The sequence below is a fragment of the Phyllostomus discolor genome, chromosome 10 (genome assembly GCF_004126475.2).
Source record: "Phyllostomus discolor isolate MPI-MPIP mPhyDis1 chromosome 10, mPhyDis1.pri.v3, whole genome shotgun sequence".
In the NCBI taxonomy this organism is placed as follows: Eukaryota; Metazoa; Chordata; class Mammalia; order Chiroptera; family Phyllostomidae; genus Phyllostomus; species Phyllostomus discolor.
In genome coordinates this window covers 80258813-80275528 of record NC_040912.2, presented here as the reverse complement: position 1 = coordinate 80275528, position 16716 = coordinate 80258813, and the positions used below count along the sequence as shown (strand labels likewise).

Here is a 16716-nt window from a genome sequence, read left to right as displayed (position 1 = left end):
TCTTTCTTTCTGCTGCATAGAATTCCATTGTGTAAATGTACCATAGTTTTTTGATCCACTCATTTACTGATGGGCACTTAGGTTGCTTCCAGCACTTGGCTATTGTTAATTGTGCTGCTATGAACATGGGGGTGCTTAGGTTCTTTTGGATGGGTGTTTCAGGATTCTTAGGATATAGTCCCAGCAGTGGAATTGCTGGGTCAAAAGGCAGATCCATTTTTAGTTTTCTGAGGAAATTCCATACTGTTTTCGCACATGACTAATTTTAACAACAATGATGGCTAATTTTAAAAGTGAAATAGACAGAGACACAATCTTTGTGGGAGATCATTGACTCAGGTCTCTTGGAAATTCATAGATTGAGAAACTTTTAAAAATTAGTAAGGCTATAAGAAATTTGAACAACAGAGTTAAAATAAATCAAGAAAGCTTTCAGCAAGTGAGAAGTATTAAAGTAGAAGTGTTCAAACCAGGTTCCACTCAAAATGGCAGAGTAGGGGGACGATGTGCTCCCCCCCTCCCGTGACCACAACAAATTATAGGACAACCAACGTGGATAACCACCTGAAGACTGGCTGAACGGAAGTCCTATTACTAAGGATATAAGGAAAAGCCATGTCCAAACTGGTAAGAGGAGTGGAGATGTGAAATGGGCTGGCCCCACACCCACATGTGGTCACTGAGCATCGGGAAGTGCACCTCAGTTGCGGAGGTCTCCCCTAGGAAGCAAGAGTTCTCAGCCCCACCCTGGACTCCCCAGCCTAGATACCAGGGTCAGGAAGAGGAGTTCACAGAACATCCAGCTGTGAAAATCCGTGGGGATTCATCCACCCAGCTGAGACAGAAAGCTGCTGGAAACCCAGTCATCCTCTTAAAGGACCCAAGTAAAAACTCTTGCTTGGAGGCACGTGCCTTGGGCTCCAGCAGAAGGGCAGCCCCTCAAGGCGTGCCCAAGACACAAGGGGAGATACTGAGTTATGTGGCTTCAGGGCAATGGCTTGAGGGACCATCACCAGTGACCCTGTGTCGAGCCTCCCCGCCACAAGGCTAAATATAAACCTGCACTAGCCTGGTAAACTCCACCAGCTCCACCCGGATGATTCCCTGAGACCCCGCCCAACTTGCTCGTGGCTGAGGCTCTTTCCACCGCAAGCAGCCTAGACCTGTAGTGCAGTCTTTCCTAAAAAACTTGAGGAATTCTGTCAAGCCTGGGGGGCGCCAGAGACATGCAGGGAGAAACTGAGTTGTGTGGATTCAGGACGAGGGCTGGAGGGACAGACAACATTGTCTCTGTGACTGAGCTCTCCCCCCCATCGAAATAAATCTGAATCTGCATTAGCTGGCGAACCCCGCTAGCTACACCCTACAACTTCCTAAGACCCTGTGTCATCACAAAGGTTTGTGGGCCCCCAGCAATTGGCAGCTAGCCTCAGTGTACCCTGAGACTTTTGCTGAGGGGCCTCAGACCCAGCACTGGTGCCAGATCTGAATCTGTAGTAACCTGGTAAACACCATTTGCCCCACGCTGGTGGCTCCCTGAGACCCTGCCTCACCCGGCTTGCTTTCTGCCCAAGGTTCTTTCAGCAGCTGAGCTTTATGGACAGCCAGCAAGCAGTAGCAGATCTCAAGGTGCCTTGGGCCTTTTGCTGATGTGCCTCAGGCCCAATACTAGTAGCAGCTGGTCTTGGTTTGCAGTGTGGTTCCTCCAACATGCAACCAAGCCTAGCACAGATCTCGCTGCAGATCTACAAACTGGAGATCACGTTGTAGGTCCTAACAGGTAGCCCCGGGCTAGTCACGGGCAGCAACTGACATTGACTTGCACCAGAATCCCTCCCAAGAGGTCCCAGAAGCAACACTTCTGATGGCCAGCTTCAGACTACAAAAGAGCACTACCCAATTAGCTCTGCAAGTGGTACACTCAAAGGGAGGTCTTGGCAGGCGCCAGACCCCGCTGGGGCAAATTCTGCTCTGTGGGGTCAGTCCCCGCACAGCAGCTAATATGCTGCGGTTATGGCCATTCCTTACAGCCAGTCATCCTGAGTGTCAATCCCACCCACCGACATGCCATTGTCAGTCAAGGCTCAGCTACCACAGGAGGGCACACATAATACACACAAGAGATACTCCTGCATACTCCCAGCTCAGCTGACCAGTGAGACTGTGACGGTGGGCCCCACAAGACTCCTAATATGTGAGGACATCCTGCCAAGCCTGGGAAATGTAGAAAGTCTACCTAATACTCAGAAACAAGCACAGGGAAACAGCCAAAATGAAAAAACCAAGAAACACATCCCAAATAAAAGAATAGGAGGAATCTCCAGAAAAAAAGAACTAAATGAAATGAGGGCAAGCAATTTACCAGATACAGAGTTCAAAACAATGGTTATAAAGATGCCCAAGGGACTTAGGGGAAAATCAGAGAAACTCAGTGAAAATTTCAACAAAGAGATAATAAGCATAAATAACTGAAATAATACATGAGAAGGAATAAACAGCAGATTAGACGAAGCAGAGGATCAAATCAGCAGTTTGGAAGACAAGGTAGCAGAAAGCACCCAATCCAAACAGTAAAAAGAAAACAGAATGTCTTTTAAAAATGAGGATTTTTTTATCCTAGGACAACAGAAAGCACAACAACATTTGCATTATAGGGGTAACCAGAAGGAGAAGAGAGAGAGCAAGGGATTGAGAATCTGTTTGAAGAAATAATGACTGAAAGCTTTCCTAATCTGGCAAAGGAAAGAAGACATACACAGCCAGAAGCTCAGAGAGTCCCCATAAAGATGAACCTAAAGCAGCCCATACCAAGACACATCATAATTAAAATGGCAAAGTTAAAAGACAAAGTGAGAATCTTAGAAGCAGCAAGGCATTTAATAAACTACTATGAGGAAACTCCCATAAGACTGTCAGCTGAATTCTCAACACAAACTTTTCAGGCCAGAAAGAATGGCGTGAAATATTCAAAGTGATGAAAAGTAAGGACATCTAATCTAAACTACTCTATAGCAAACAAGGCTATCATTTAAAACTGAAGGAGCAATAGCTTCCCAGACAAGACACAGCTAAATGAGTTTATCACTACCAAACCAGTATTACAAGAAATGTTGAAGGGATTAAAGGGACTTCTTTAAAATGAAGGGGGCAAAAAGGAATTGAAATATGAATAATAAAATGGCAATAACTATGTACTCATCAATAATCACTTCAAATATAAATAGACTAAATGCTCCAATAAAAAAAATATAAGGTAGCTAGCCCTGGCTGGTGTGGCTCAGTGGATTGAGTTCTGGCCTGTGAACCAAAGGGTCACCAGTTGGATTCCCAGTCAGAGCACATGCCTGGGTTGTGGGCCAGGTCCCCAGTAAGGGATGAATGAGAGGCAACCATACATTGATGTTTCTCTCCCTCTCTTTCTCCCTTCCTTCCCCTCTCTCTAAGAAATAAAGTCTTCTTTAAAAATTAAAAATAGAACTACGCTATACCCAGCAATTCCACTTCTGAAAATATACCTGAAGAAATCCAAAGCACTAATTCAAAAAGATATATGCACCCCTATGTTCATTACAGCATTGTTTACAATAGCCACGATATGGAAGCAAACCCAGTGTCCATTAATAGACAATTGAAAAAAGGAGAAATGATACATATGTACAATGAAATATTACTTGGCCATAAAAAAGACTAAAATCTTACGTATTATGCTAAGTGAAATAAGTCAACAACAAATACTATATGATTTCACTTATACATAGAATCTGAAGAACACAATAGATGTACAAACAAAACAGCAACAGACTCATAGACACAGAGAACACACCGCAAGTTGCCAACTGGCAGGTGCGGTGGGGCGGCTGGGTAAAAAGGTAAAGTGATTAAGAAATACAATTTGGTAATTACAAAATAGCCACAGGGATGTAGAGTACAGCATAGGGAATATAGTCAGTAATACTGTAATAACTATGTATGGTATCAGGTGGGTACTAGAATGGTCAAAGGGATAACTTCATAACCACTATGCTGTACAGCCAAAACAACAACAACAAAAACTGAATGTCAACTGTAATTGAAAAGTTAAAAAATAAAACTTGAAAAAAAATTAAATAAGATAAAACCACTTGTGTTATTTATTGACACAAAAAGCTAATCAACATTTTTACTCTTACTATTTAAAATGTTTAAATTCTCTTCTTGTGAGTCATTGTCAAATGCTTTGAAATTTACTAAGTTAATCATTTTTATAGCCCTGGTTTTAGGCCTGGCTCTCTGTACCATTTAAATGGGCTATTTGCCTGTTTAGCTGAACCAATGCTACTCTTTTTCATCTCTTCTCTTGTGTGTTTTTTCTCACCAGTCTTTTAATCATTTTCATCCTCTTGGCCCTTTCCTATCAGATGCTGAGAGACTTTATAAATATTTATGAACTGTTCCTTGTCTTTCTTGATGAAGGAAAACACATAAACACCATTTCCATCTATTCACCAGCTATTCCCTCTGTGCGCGGAACGGAATGACTTTTCCTGACCACGCTGATGGGATTCGCTACCAAGCCTTTCACAAAAATACTCAATAGTGCATTTTTGCACGCGGTGCCCCAAGCGAAGCAAGTTTCCTTTACATACCAGGAGGCCAGTCCGAATGACACATGTTTGCTTTATCAACCTCTGTAAAAGTCTAGCGGTAATTTATATTGATTACATAATAAGAAACTCCATCCCTGGTACAGCGTGTTCTCTCAGCGGCAGAGCCACACCTGTAGAAATGCTAACGCACATCTGGTTCCATAAATCCGTTCTTTCTGATCCTCTGGAGAGGGACTTTTATGTAAACGCTACAGCTACATGTGGAACGGGAAGGACCGAAGCAGATGGCTAAACCCAGTAACCGTTTGTACCCCGAGTCTTGAGCTTTGACTCTCTTCCTTGACTTTGATGTCTTCCTTTTTGAGAGTCAATTCAATCACTCCCTTTACGAAAGGTGTCTCATATCAGCTTTACTTACATAACCAAAGCAAAGTGCTGATACTGTTTTTATGAGGAGGATTTAAAGGCTACCTCTAAGTCAAGAAATATTTATTTTAGTCATTGATAAGTAGATTTCTCCACTTAATTTTTTTTGATATGAAGGTACCAAGGAAGATAGCTACATTTCCTCAGCATTATATATGTTCATCTTTATTCATCCCACTGCATGTGTTATAGTGTATCTCTACATAGAATCTACTTTAAAAACAAACCAACTGTTATAAATGAAATAACTGGTTACCTTGAAAGCAACTCATTTGTAATTACTATTTCAACTCAAATTGGCCGTTTCTCCCCTTTAAAGTGATTTGCCGGTAAAAGCACAATGACATTTAAGGAAGGATCCCTGACAGAAAGGACAGCGATAAACCTTACGAAGGAAAGTTATAAAGCCACAAATCCAAACGAGGTTAGAGCAACCTTGGGAGTGACCACAACCCCTCATGAGAAGAACTGTGGCCCCAGAAGGTTGAGTCACCTGCCTGACATCATCAAGTTGCTCCAAAGCAGCAACTGAATTAAAGAGATTTTTTTCCTGCTATTATCTGCTACTAACTCCTATTTCAAAGAACATTTGGAAGCTCAGTATATGGGAGGCTTTTGTTGAGATGATTTCTCCAAAGCAAGCCCTCCATGATATATATATATTTTAGTAGGAGGTAGCTTTCATTAATAGCGGTGTTTTTAAACTCGTCAAATCCTACTGGTTTCAAGATTTGGCAATCATTGGATTAGGTCTTCCTTTTTACCTTCATTCACGTGAAAGGTCTTACAAGTAACTGAGGTATGATGTTACTTAAAGGCACAGTTTCAGCAGCTCAATGGCCAGGTTAACATTTTTACTGGTGCGTTTGCCCCATACTGTAGAATGGGAGTGAGTAGACGGTGCTGCTGGATCTTATCACCTCGGGCACCGGCTGGTTCTGGCGTGGAGCAGGCAGAGGAATCTGCTGGTGATCTCAAGGGAAACAAAGCAGAGAGCAGAGAAGATCGAAGGTATTTCAGGTGGAAAGCCCTCAGCTGGTCCGGTGAGCACACACAGGGTCCAGCAGAAATCACGCCGGCTTGAGTGTGGCTGGTAGGGTAATAGTGTGGGTGTATTAATTTTTAGTTTTTCTTATAAGATTTTATTTATTTATTTTTAGAGACAGGGGAAGGGAGGGAGAAAGAGAGGGAGAAAAACAACAATGTGTGGTTGCCTCTCACACGCCCCCTACTGGGGACCTGGCCCACAACCCAGGCCTGTGTCCTGACTGGGAATCGATCAAGTGACCCTTTGGTTCACAGGCCAGAATTCAATCCACTGAGCCACAGCCAGGATTTTTAGTTTTAATTTGAACATTTCACCCAAAATGTCACATGGTGTGCTTGAGTGTGATATTATTACGTTACAGAATTACATGCTTACGATTTTGTAATAAAAGAGTTTGTAATAAAAGTGGGGGTGTTATTTATACCGGACCCTGTATATGTTTCAGAAAAGTTTGCTTATGCAATTTTCACTTGTGTACTAGAGTTCCATTAATATATCCATCAAGTTCATGTTAAATTTTTACCATATAAAATATGACTGTTTTAAGGGGCTTAAAAGTAAAGGACATTAGGCAAAACCTAAGGCAATCCAAATAACTAAGGAGTTTTGTTAACAATAACGTATCGCTATTGTTTTATTAGCTTCACGAATGTGCACAGTAATGCTAACAATAAAGGAAATGCTAACAATATGATAGAGAACTCTGTCATATTCTTGCAGCTGTTCCATAAATCTAAAAACTATTCTAAAATAAAAATATTTTTTAAAATTATAAACATCAACAATTTGACCCATCCGTATGATGGCTTGTTCAAGCCTGGCTCCATGTTTGTCCTCTGCTCTTGCCCTTAAGTTCCTGGGGCACTTTGAAACTTCCGCATATTCGGCTACAGATATTGTAATCAAAGACATCACAGAGCACAGCGCTTTTCCATGTGCAATCTCACGCAACGGAAGTGCAAATGCCAATGAAAGACAAGTCGAGTGAATCTGAGGACAGCGTGATTCTAAGAACTGCTTTGTTCACCGTGTGCCATCGTGTGGGGTAAAGCTTTCAAACCCTTCCGGACCACATTACTGTAAACATTAACAATGGATGTTAATAATCTGTCTTACCCATCCTCTTCCAGCACCCTGGAGTTTCAGATTGTCTCCAGACAAGATGACTGTCAATATTGCTTTTAAAGGTGAGGATGGAAAGAACCATACTTGCTCTAGAAGCAAAGCAAAAAAACGGGGGAAGTCTAAAAGGGGGTTTGGGGCGCCCTAGAAGTCAGCTGAAGCTGTCATGCATGGGCTCATTTTTGGAAACCTCCAACTCTAAACTCTGAATCTCGAGTTTCCTTTATAAACATATGACTTACATGCCCCGCCCCCACAAAAAACCATCAAGTCTCTATAGAGTATTTCAAAACCAAAACAAAAGGAAACCGTATCTTAAAGACACATACCAGCAAAAGTGCCTTACATGAAAGATCTCAGCACTCCCTCCCTCCCTGAGTGTGACCGAGAGGGAAAAGCCATTGCTGGTTTATAATCAGGGAGTCTGAGGCACAGGGAGTCTCTTCAAAGTCACACAGGTTATCAGCTGTGGACACGAGGGAGGAGCCGGAACACTCTCCTACCAGACCACCTTCTGGAATCGGAGGCCCCTGCAAAACACAAGGGCCAAGATACCAAAAACTTGACACCGTAGTGCAAACACTCTTGGGAAAAATAATCAGCAGGCTAGAAACTACTCCCAATGGAAAGAGTTATTGTTTTATTTGCTCAACAGATCTGAGAGCAGAAATAGGGAAAGGGGTGAACGTTTTGAAAAATTCTCCAAATCCTCCACTTCTCATTTCCTGTTTACTCAAACACGGGTGGGCCGGCAGTTCCTGGCCGGCGGACATAATCACTCCGGACCGTTAGGGGGCGACAGAGAGTTCCTCAGTAGATGTTTCCATTTCACGGTCACCACAACTACGTGCCTACCCTGCTGAGCGTGATGGAAGCATTTTGATTCTTCCTTCTGCCTCAGCAATCTTTTTTAAAAAGATATATCTAATCAAGAGAGACAGAGAGCCATCACGGCTAAAGCATAAAGCCTCACAGCAATAGAACATTTCCAACTGTATAAATCTCAATGGGAGAATAAGTCAAAAATAGAAGGAGAAGGAGGAAGGGAGGAACTGGGGGAGGAGGGGTACCGGGGGTAGAAGGAAGGGAGGGAGGGAAGGAGGGAACTTTAACACAATCCTATTTCCTTCCATGAAGTATTTTCTTTTACTGTTTTTCTTCCATTCATTGTTAGGGTACTTGAAAAAGGGAGAGAAAGAAAATTATGGTCAAAATCCTAAACCAAGGAAACAACTAAATAAAAAGGACGAGAATCACTTTTTTTTCCAGCGGACTCAGAGCTACCCTGGCAAGTATTTCAGACATCCAGGGACTGGGCTCCAGCAATTTACAAGAGAAAAATGTTCTGCCTTTCTCAGTCCTTCCTCACACGACCCTAACTGATAATTAAATGTAATTTTTCAGCATGAACCCCAAGTTGCAGGTGACTGAATCGTTAAGAGAACTACATTAGAAAGGGACCTAAGTTACTGTTTATTCTGTCTTTTTGCCTCAAAGTTTACATCTGGGCGTGCTAACCCTATAGCAGCCATCGCTGGGCCTTCAGTGTATATTACTTGAAAGGATAAAGTGGCCCCAATTGCTTAAGTCATAATGAAGGCAATGCACAGTTAGCTTTAACTGCCATTTTCTTTTTATTTTTCAGCATTATGATTTGACCTCTAAGGGTACGTGTGTCCACATGTCGGAGACATGGCCTGTAAGATCCCTGACACATACACAGAACATGTCTGCATGACCATGACAGTTCTAGGTACGGCTCCTTACATGACGCAGAGACCGTTCTACTGTGGACGAGTATTGGAGTGCTGTATCATCCAATGGGACTCACCTGAGACCCAGCGCAGCCTGTAACACCTGCTGGTGGTAGTGACTGTGTGTGTGTGTGCTCAGCTCTGTCTCAGAAATGCAGGGAATCTCTCCTGCGTGTGTCACAGCAGACAAAACTGCCCTCCTTGAGATACGGTCAAAGCCATACCAAGAAGGGAAAGGGAAGGGGAACTCAAGTGGTGAGACAAGGCCCAGAATAAAGTAGGAGAAGGAGTGAGGAGGGGACAAGGGCAAATAGAAATGCACATCGACAAAAATTTATCAAGGTTTTTGGGGTGCAAATATAAAGAAGAATCAGGACATAGTGGTTTTGATTCTTTTTTTAAGATTTTTTTTATTTAGTTATTTTTAGAGAGGGGAGGGAGGGAGAAAGAGAGAGAGAGAGAGAAACATCAATGTGCAGTTGCTGGGGGCCATGGCCTGCAACCCAGGAATGTGCCCTGACTGGCAATCAAACCTGCCATGCTTTGGTTCGAAGCCCGCACTCAGTCCACTGAGCTACGCCAGCCAGGGCTTGATTCTTTTTTAAGGTACAGAAACCTAGGGAGAGTTTGCTAGGTGAAGTGAGATGGGTGGAGGGCAGAAGACTGCACCGTGGCTAGGATAGCCACCCCAGGTTGCTGGGGCCAGTCCGAGTCTGGAACTGTTCCCCCCATCCCCCATGAAAAGTGCCCTGATTTGGGTAATAACAGTATAGTCACCCTCCCTGCAGATCGCCTCTGGCCAGGACAGCGAGCAGCCATCAGCAGGACCGAGGCCGGGAAACAGACGCCAGGAAGAACTTTCAGGAAGGCATACAGGGAAAGAGTGGCTAAACAAAGGAGAGGAAAAGGACAGAGCTGTGATGTGTGGGTTGTGTGTAACCAACCATGGTGGACACAGATACATTTCACGGGCCACTGAGAGAAACAGGGTGCAAACATTTAAGGATGGATGGAGAAGAGATAGAAGGAAACAAAGACAGGAGACAAATGATTCCCAGCACAAATACGTGTAGGCTTCTAGTGCTTTCCCCCTGTATTTGCGGATTAGTGGTCATGAGCAGCATGCATAAAAATGACTGGAAATAGCCCTGATCGGTGTGGCTCTGTTGGTTGGCAAAAGCCAAAGTTCTCCAGTTTGATTCCCAGTCGGGGCACATGCCTAGGATTCAGGTTCCATCCCCAGTCAGTTTCTTTCCCTCTCTTGCCCTCTCTCTAAAAATATAAGTAAATAAATAAAATGTTGACATGGCTGGAAATGGCTGTCCTTGCCTTCCACTCTGTGCACGCTTACGGTCTCATCTGTTGCTGCCTCCCCGGCCAGTTGCTCCAACGCCACTGCCCTCCACCATGCATGCTCTGCCTCTCAGACTTGCCAGCCACCTGGGCCCAGCGTCCCCACCAAGCCCCCTCCCCCACATTTGATGGCCGCATACCAGACTGTCTGCCCCCCTGGCTTCCCGAGCTGCCACAGGCTTCCACAGACAGGCCACAGAATGTGAAGCTGGACTTCTGTGCGTCATTTCAGAGACCTCTTTTGACTCTGCCAGATCAGAATTTTGTATTGCGAAAGACAGAAAGTAAATGTCAAGGGCAAGTTCAAAAGGCCAAGTGATTTCTAGCTAGGCATTCCCCAGACCTGGAGGGAGAAAGATGGAATACCGCCAGCTGTGGGATCTTTGGCACTTAAGGTTTCAGAAAGTATGGCATATGGATTTCTACTATCAATTCGAATTAGGGCATCTTATGGGCTGAATTGTGTCTCCCTCAAAATTCTTATGCTGAAGTCCTACCCCCCAATACTTCAGAATGGGACCTTATTTGGAGACAGGGTCTTTACAGAGGTAATGAAGTTAAAATGAGGTTATTAGGAAAGGCCCTAATCTAATCTGCCTGGTATCTTTCTAAAAGGAGAAAGTTTGGAGACAAGCACGCACACAGGGAGAATGCTACGTAAACATGAAGACAGCCGCCTACCCGCCAAGGAGAGAAGTCCGGGACAGCCTTCCTTGGAGCACTCAGAAGGAACCAACCCGGCCGACACCCTGAGGTTGGACCTCAAGCTTCCCGCCCTGGAAGACAGTACGTTTCTGGCCCTGGCTAGTGTAGCTCCGTGGATTGAGCCTGTGAACCAAAGGGTCGCCAGCCTGTGATGCCTAGGTTATAGGCCAGGTCCCCAGTAGGGGGCACGGGAGAGGCAACCACACATTAATATTTCCCTCCCTCTCTTTCTCCTTCCTTTCCCCTCTCTCTAAAAATAAAGAAATGAAATCTAAGAAATAAAGAAAGACAGTAAGTTTCTGTTGTTTAAGACACCTGGTTTGTGGTCCTTTGTTACAGTAGCTTTTAAAAAACTAATATCCCAGAGGCCGTCTGGTCAAAGATGGGAATGAGGAGAAGTTGTCCAGAATTTTCAGTTTTTTCATTTTCCAGAGACAAAGAGTTTCTTCTCAGAGTTATCCAAAAGAGTAGGCACCATCTATAGCAAAATTGTACTGAATGATTCTGAGTAAATAACCAGCTGCTCACGCCTCAGTTTCTTCCTCCTCCATGAATTTGGGCCCGGGGCCATGTTCTGAAGTCCCTGCTGTGCCTGCTCATTAAGGCGGAGAGTGATCCCATGAATATTCTGTGTTTGGAGCAGGAAGGCCAAGCTCAAATAGGAAGTCTTACTGATAAATACTCTATTTGCAAATGGCTGGCCAGGCGAATGGGCCCTCATTGCAGAGAGAGGTACAGGAGTCCTCGCCTCCCCCCCCCCAGTGCTCACAGAATCAGCTCTGATGTGGCCTTTGGCATATCTGAGTTCGGCATAATCAAGCACTAAAACAGTTGAATGTCTTTGAACGAAGAATTTAATCCTTCGGTACCTAATTCCAGAACATCTCTCCTTGGGTTGGGGAAACGTGGCAAAACCTGCTTGTTCAAGTATCTCTGCTTCCAGGGTGGGGGGAAAAACAGAAACCCAAGGATTTCTGCAGGCTCCTTCTTTTCTTTTTCAACTGCCACAGGCCTAGAAGCCCATCCTGTCTCGCTCCGCCTTGAGTAATCTCTCGAGTCGGTAGTGGAAGAAATGGTGTTTAGCCCGCTTCCTTATATGGCAGGGAATGACAGTGTGCTCGAACTGCAGTGTGGCTCTCTGACAAATTATAATGATTGGTTATGGAAACCTCCTGCTCTGGTTTCCATCGCTCTCCCGAGGAGAGACACAGAACAGACAGCTGTAGGGAAATGGAAAGGGTGGAAGGCAGGGAGCCCTGCTGGCTCCAGCCCTGCCATTGGCCAGTGGTGCGACTTGGGGCAAGTTATTTAATTTACTGCCCAGAGGTGGTTATCTTCACAGCAGTGCCCGTCACAGAGCAGCGTGCCCTCAAGGCAGCCGAATGAGCTAGCTTATCTTCTCCACCACCTCTGACCTATCAGGGTTCAGGTTAACTCTCCATCCATTTCTATTCACTCTTCCTCCCAAGTTCAGTGGGTTTTTTTTTTTTTTTCCTGCAGGTGAGTCTCAATCTACTCCTCTCTCCCTCTCCCAGTCCAGGTCTGAAGTACTAACAACCGCGAGAGCAATCCAGCCTCAGGTGAAAGGAAACCCTTGAGCCACACTAAGGAAAGGTTAGTTAGAAGGCGAGAGGCTGCGAAGGGAGGGCTGGGGGCTGCTTGCTGCTGCAGGGCAGGGCTGTCCGACCCCAGGGACAGAGACCCTTAGTCAGGGAGTGCTTATGCTGACCTGAACTAGGGTTTCCTGGAACGGGTGTCTATCGTCCAAGTTGGCTCCTCTCGTCCCATCTACGTTCTGGCCGTGGGAGCGGGCGTGGCTGAGGGCGGTGGGACTCAATGGAGCCCCAGGCCTACAGAGAGTCTCCACAGGCAGTCACGGATGACAGCCACTCACGTGCAAAGCAGTTTAGTGATACTATTCCTAGTCCTGAGAACACCTACCTCCAAAAGGGAGGAATAACAATACCCTCGTGATAGCTTAAAAAAACAGGTTAGAAAATGGTAAACTGGAGATTTAGACTCCAGCCTTTCTGATTCCCAAGTCTGTTCTCAAACAGGTCCCACCATCGGGAGTTTCCGTGGAGGAGAGTAATTAGCAGAGGACAGTGCAATTAGTAGCTGAGCACGGGGACTATGGAGCCGGATTACCCAGGTTTGAATCTTAGCTTTGTCACTTATGGGCTATGTAACCTTAGGTGTGTTACTTCAACTCATTGTCATTCAGTTTCTTCCTCTGTAAATTTGGTTGTTCTGAAGAATATTTATTTGATTTTCATCTGATACATAGGTGTAAGCTGCTTAGCCTGTGCCAAGTACTGTTCGAAACACTCAGTGGTGATATAATTAGGAAGGAATCAGTGAGTTCGAACATGAATATTGGCTTCCGAGTTATCAAGAAGAAAGGATGAGCATTTATTCCTTTATCATGTAACTCACACAATAAGCACCTACTATGTGTGGGGTAAGGCCCTTTTTTAGGCTCAGGTCACAGCACAGAAAACCCCTCACAAGGTCCCTGACTTCAGGGTGCTTATGTTCTAGGCGCTTAAGAAATAATAGGTGAGTAAACAAATAAATATGCAATTATAAACATACATTATGCACGCAAATAAACAACAGCAGCATTCTGATCGGCTCTCCTGCGTAGAGGCTAATTTTTCCATCTTGAAACCTTAGGTGTGCTAGTGAATATTTGACAATGAGCTCTGGGGGCTCAGGAGGGGAGGGGCGTCTGATCTGTGGCATTTGCATATTTCCGCGGTGCAAGCTCTCGAGGTAACATCAATGAACAAAGAATTAGAAAGAGCAGTTCATTTGCGCAGCATCCTCCAGCGGTTCCATCGTACAGACACCACCGGCGGAAGTGACCTCAAGGGCATAGAGAATAGTAAAACACCATAAAATAATTAGGACGGGATGAGTTTGAGGCTTGGTTACCTTGGTTTTCAATATTTTATTTGTGCTTACATAATTTAACTTTTAAAAATGACTTTAAGAACTGGTTCTCAAAGTCTTGACAATTTAACGATTGGCTTTTGGGAGCTGGCGGGAGCTGGCTCCACCCACCGCCATTTAGGGTGGATGAAGAGGGGGCCCAGGGTCGGAGGGAAAGAAGGAGGCCAAGTCAGTATGCAGTCATTACACAGACGTGGATCCTAACCTAATTCCTTTTTAGCTGCTCTTCCCCAGCAAGCCTTCCCCAGCCCTCATGTACACAGTGGAAGCACGGCTTTGTAAACCAAATAGCATCGGTACAAATATAGTAACAATCTGGCATTCTCATTGTTCCAGGTCGCTCATGCAGAAGGTGCCTGTAGCTCTACAGTCCTCAGTGAATATAATTTATGTACTTGGTGCTCTGCATATGGTAGATTCTTCTGCGCAACACAGAGGACCTCATTCCTGACCAGTGAATAAAGGGAGACCCTAGAGATGGAGGTGCCGTCTTGTAAAAGCAAATCCCCCACCGCCTTCCACACCTCTTATCTCTTAGGGCTCACCTGCTTCTAAAAGGGCAGCCCAGGGAAGTCTCTAAGCCACAGGAGATGTGGGATGAGGGTGGAGGAAATTTCTCCCCTCTTCCCACCCAGGATCTGTACACTCCCTACCACAAAGCAGAGAACAGAGGGAGGGTGGAAGAAAAAAGAAAAGAAAAAAACCTTTGTTTGTCCTGGTTACTTAAATATCTAAAGTAACACCTTCAGGACAGAAATACTTAAAATGTGTCCTCATTCACCCTTCCCCCGAAGCCTAAATTTCACTTAGTAATGGTGCCTGGAACAGGAAGTGGAAATACCATGAGAAATTGTATTCTCACCGCATTTCCAACACTTTGCAAAAGCAAACACTGGAAATTTCATCAGAAAGCTTGACCTTACGGGGTTGATAGCTCCGTGCCCAAACCGTAAGAGTACTGGACGCCGGAGGAATTTTGGGATAAGTATTGGAGTCCTCCCTGGGAGGCTCTCCAGCCAAACCGATGCTTTGGAATATACAGCTGTAACTTTGAGAAAGAAATGATTCAAAACGAAACCACTAGGTTCCTGAGGAGTAAGTTCCTCCAAATATATACTATAAATTAGTTTAAGCACAGCTGTACAGAACCGTTTCTGCGTCAGGGCGTTTTAGCAGCATCTCCGGGGAGTTTTTACACACCACAGACGCTGGACCCGCTGACCAGAATCATCAGGGATGTATGTTTTCAAAAATCCCTACATTTGATTCTGATTTAAGACACTAGTCAAAACCTACTAGATTATAGGCAAATGGGGCTACATCCAATACTCCCAGTCCACAAAGGGTTCAATGGGGCATTTTTCTCTTGCTGGCAGGAGAAGCAGGTAGCAAGTACTGTGGCCAGTTAACAGCCTGGGACTTAGGAATCGTGGGTCCTGGGACCACCTTTGCCACGAAGTACCTGTGTGACCTTGGTCAAGTCACTCGGTTTGTTCTTTCATTCAACAGATAGGTATCGGGCTTCTGTGATGTGCCAGGCACAGGGGGCATATTAACAATAACAAAAAAATAGATGTTTCCTGCCTTTATGAATCTTAATGACATTTGATCAAAGAAACCTACAAATATATGTATAATTTTACTGGCTGTGGCTAGGAACACAAAAAATAAACCACTGCTCATTTTTAAAAAGAATTTCTCATTAAGATCCCCAATTTCTTGCCCCAGCCTTCCCACACACAGTATAATTATTTGTTTTAGGCCCACTGAGAAAACACAATAGCAAAAGCTACTATGAATCCAATACCTACGTAAAATAAATGAACATTGTTATCAGCATGATGCAGCTATATAATTAGAAAAATAGTAGCACAACATCATGTAAGGTGTATTTACTTAGTCAAAAAAATTGCTACTACATATGGGTTTGTTTACCTCCCACAGGGCCTCTGGGATCCGGGGTGCAGAGGTGAGAAACCTCCCTAAGGACCACATCGATAACATTAAATACACGGCCCTTGGGTAGCAATGGCCCTTTTCTTCCGTGAGAGACATCACTGTCGGTGACAGCATTTTCACCCCAGTCATCTTAGATTCAGCCTCAGAATCCTTCTCAACACGGTGTCCCACGTAGCCACTACCAAGTGTTTGGAGCTGGCAAACGGATGAAAAACGATTTGCACTCCCTGGGCTAAATGACTTCTAAGTCCCCGCCCACCTTTAAAAAAAAAAAAAGCTGTGAATCTATGTGTATCCAGCCCTAGTGTCTTGACAAACACAAAGACCCCCTCCCTTCATTACATGAAAGTACTCCAGCGTTTGAAGACATCCACGTGGCCCCTACATTTTCTTTCCTTTGGGATAAACAGCTCCAGACCCCTTGTCTGGTCCTCATATTCTGTTCTTCTGACACCCCCTGGCCTTTGACGCTCAGCCCTGGATTCCCATTTGTCAATGCTTCTCTGAAGAATGAGCCCACAACAGAACACATTCCTTTTCTGACTCTTCTTAACGGACAACGAGACAGGTGCTCAGTGAATGAAAGATTACATTGTGGCCCTGGGTGAGGACTAAACCTTACACTCACAGAGAAGCCACTAGTTTTGGTGCAGCAACCTTCCATCTCGGGGTTCACCATGAGGTGTAGTTTTTTTAAAATTAATTTATGATTTAAAATTATTAGATGATTATTTATTGAATGTTAAAGACTGCCTTAGTTTGAAGGAACCATATCACATCTATGACTCCACGATGCTTCTTGCCAACA

The 16716-nt window shown here is 44.4% G+C and overlaps 1 protein-coding gene and 1 long non-coding RNA gene across 3 annotated transcripts in view; one reads left to right on the top strand and one right to left on the bottom strand.

Moving 5' to 3' along the window:
* Window positions 1-16716, bottom strand: part of CALD1 (caldesmon 1) — a 192555-nt gene that overhangs the window by 169969 nt on the left and 5870 nt on the right. The window lies entirely within an intron of this gene.
* Window positions 2577-16058, top strand: LOC118497189. Its single transcript, XR_004899725.1, has 3 exons — window positions 2577-2588; window positions 2772-2774; window positions 15343-16058. It is a non-coding gene; the product is annotated as an uncharacterized LOC118497189 (long non-coding RNA).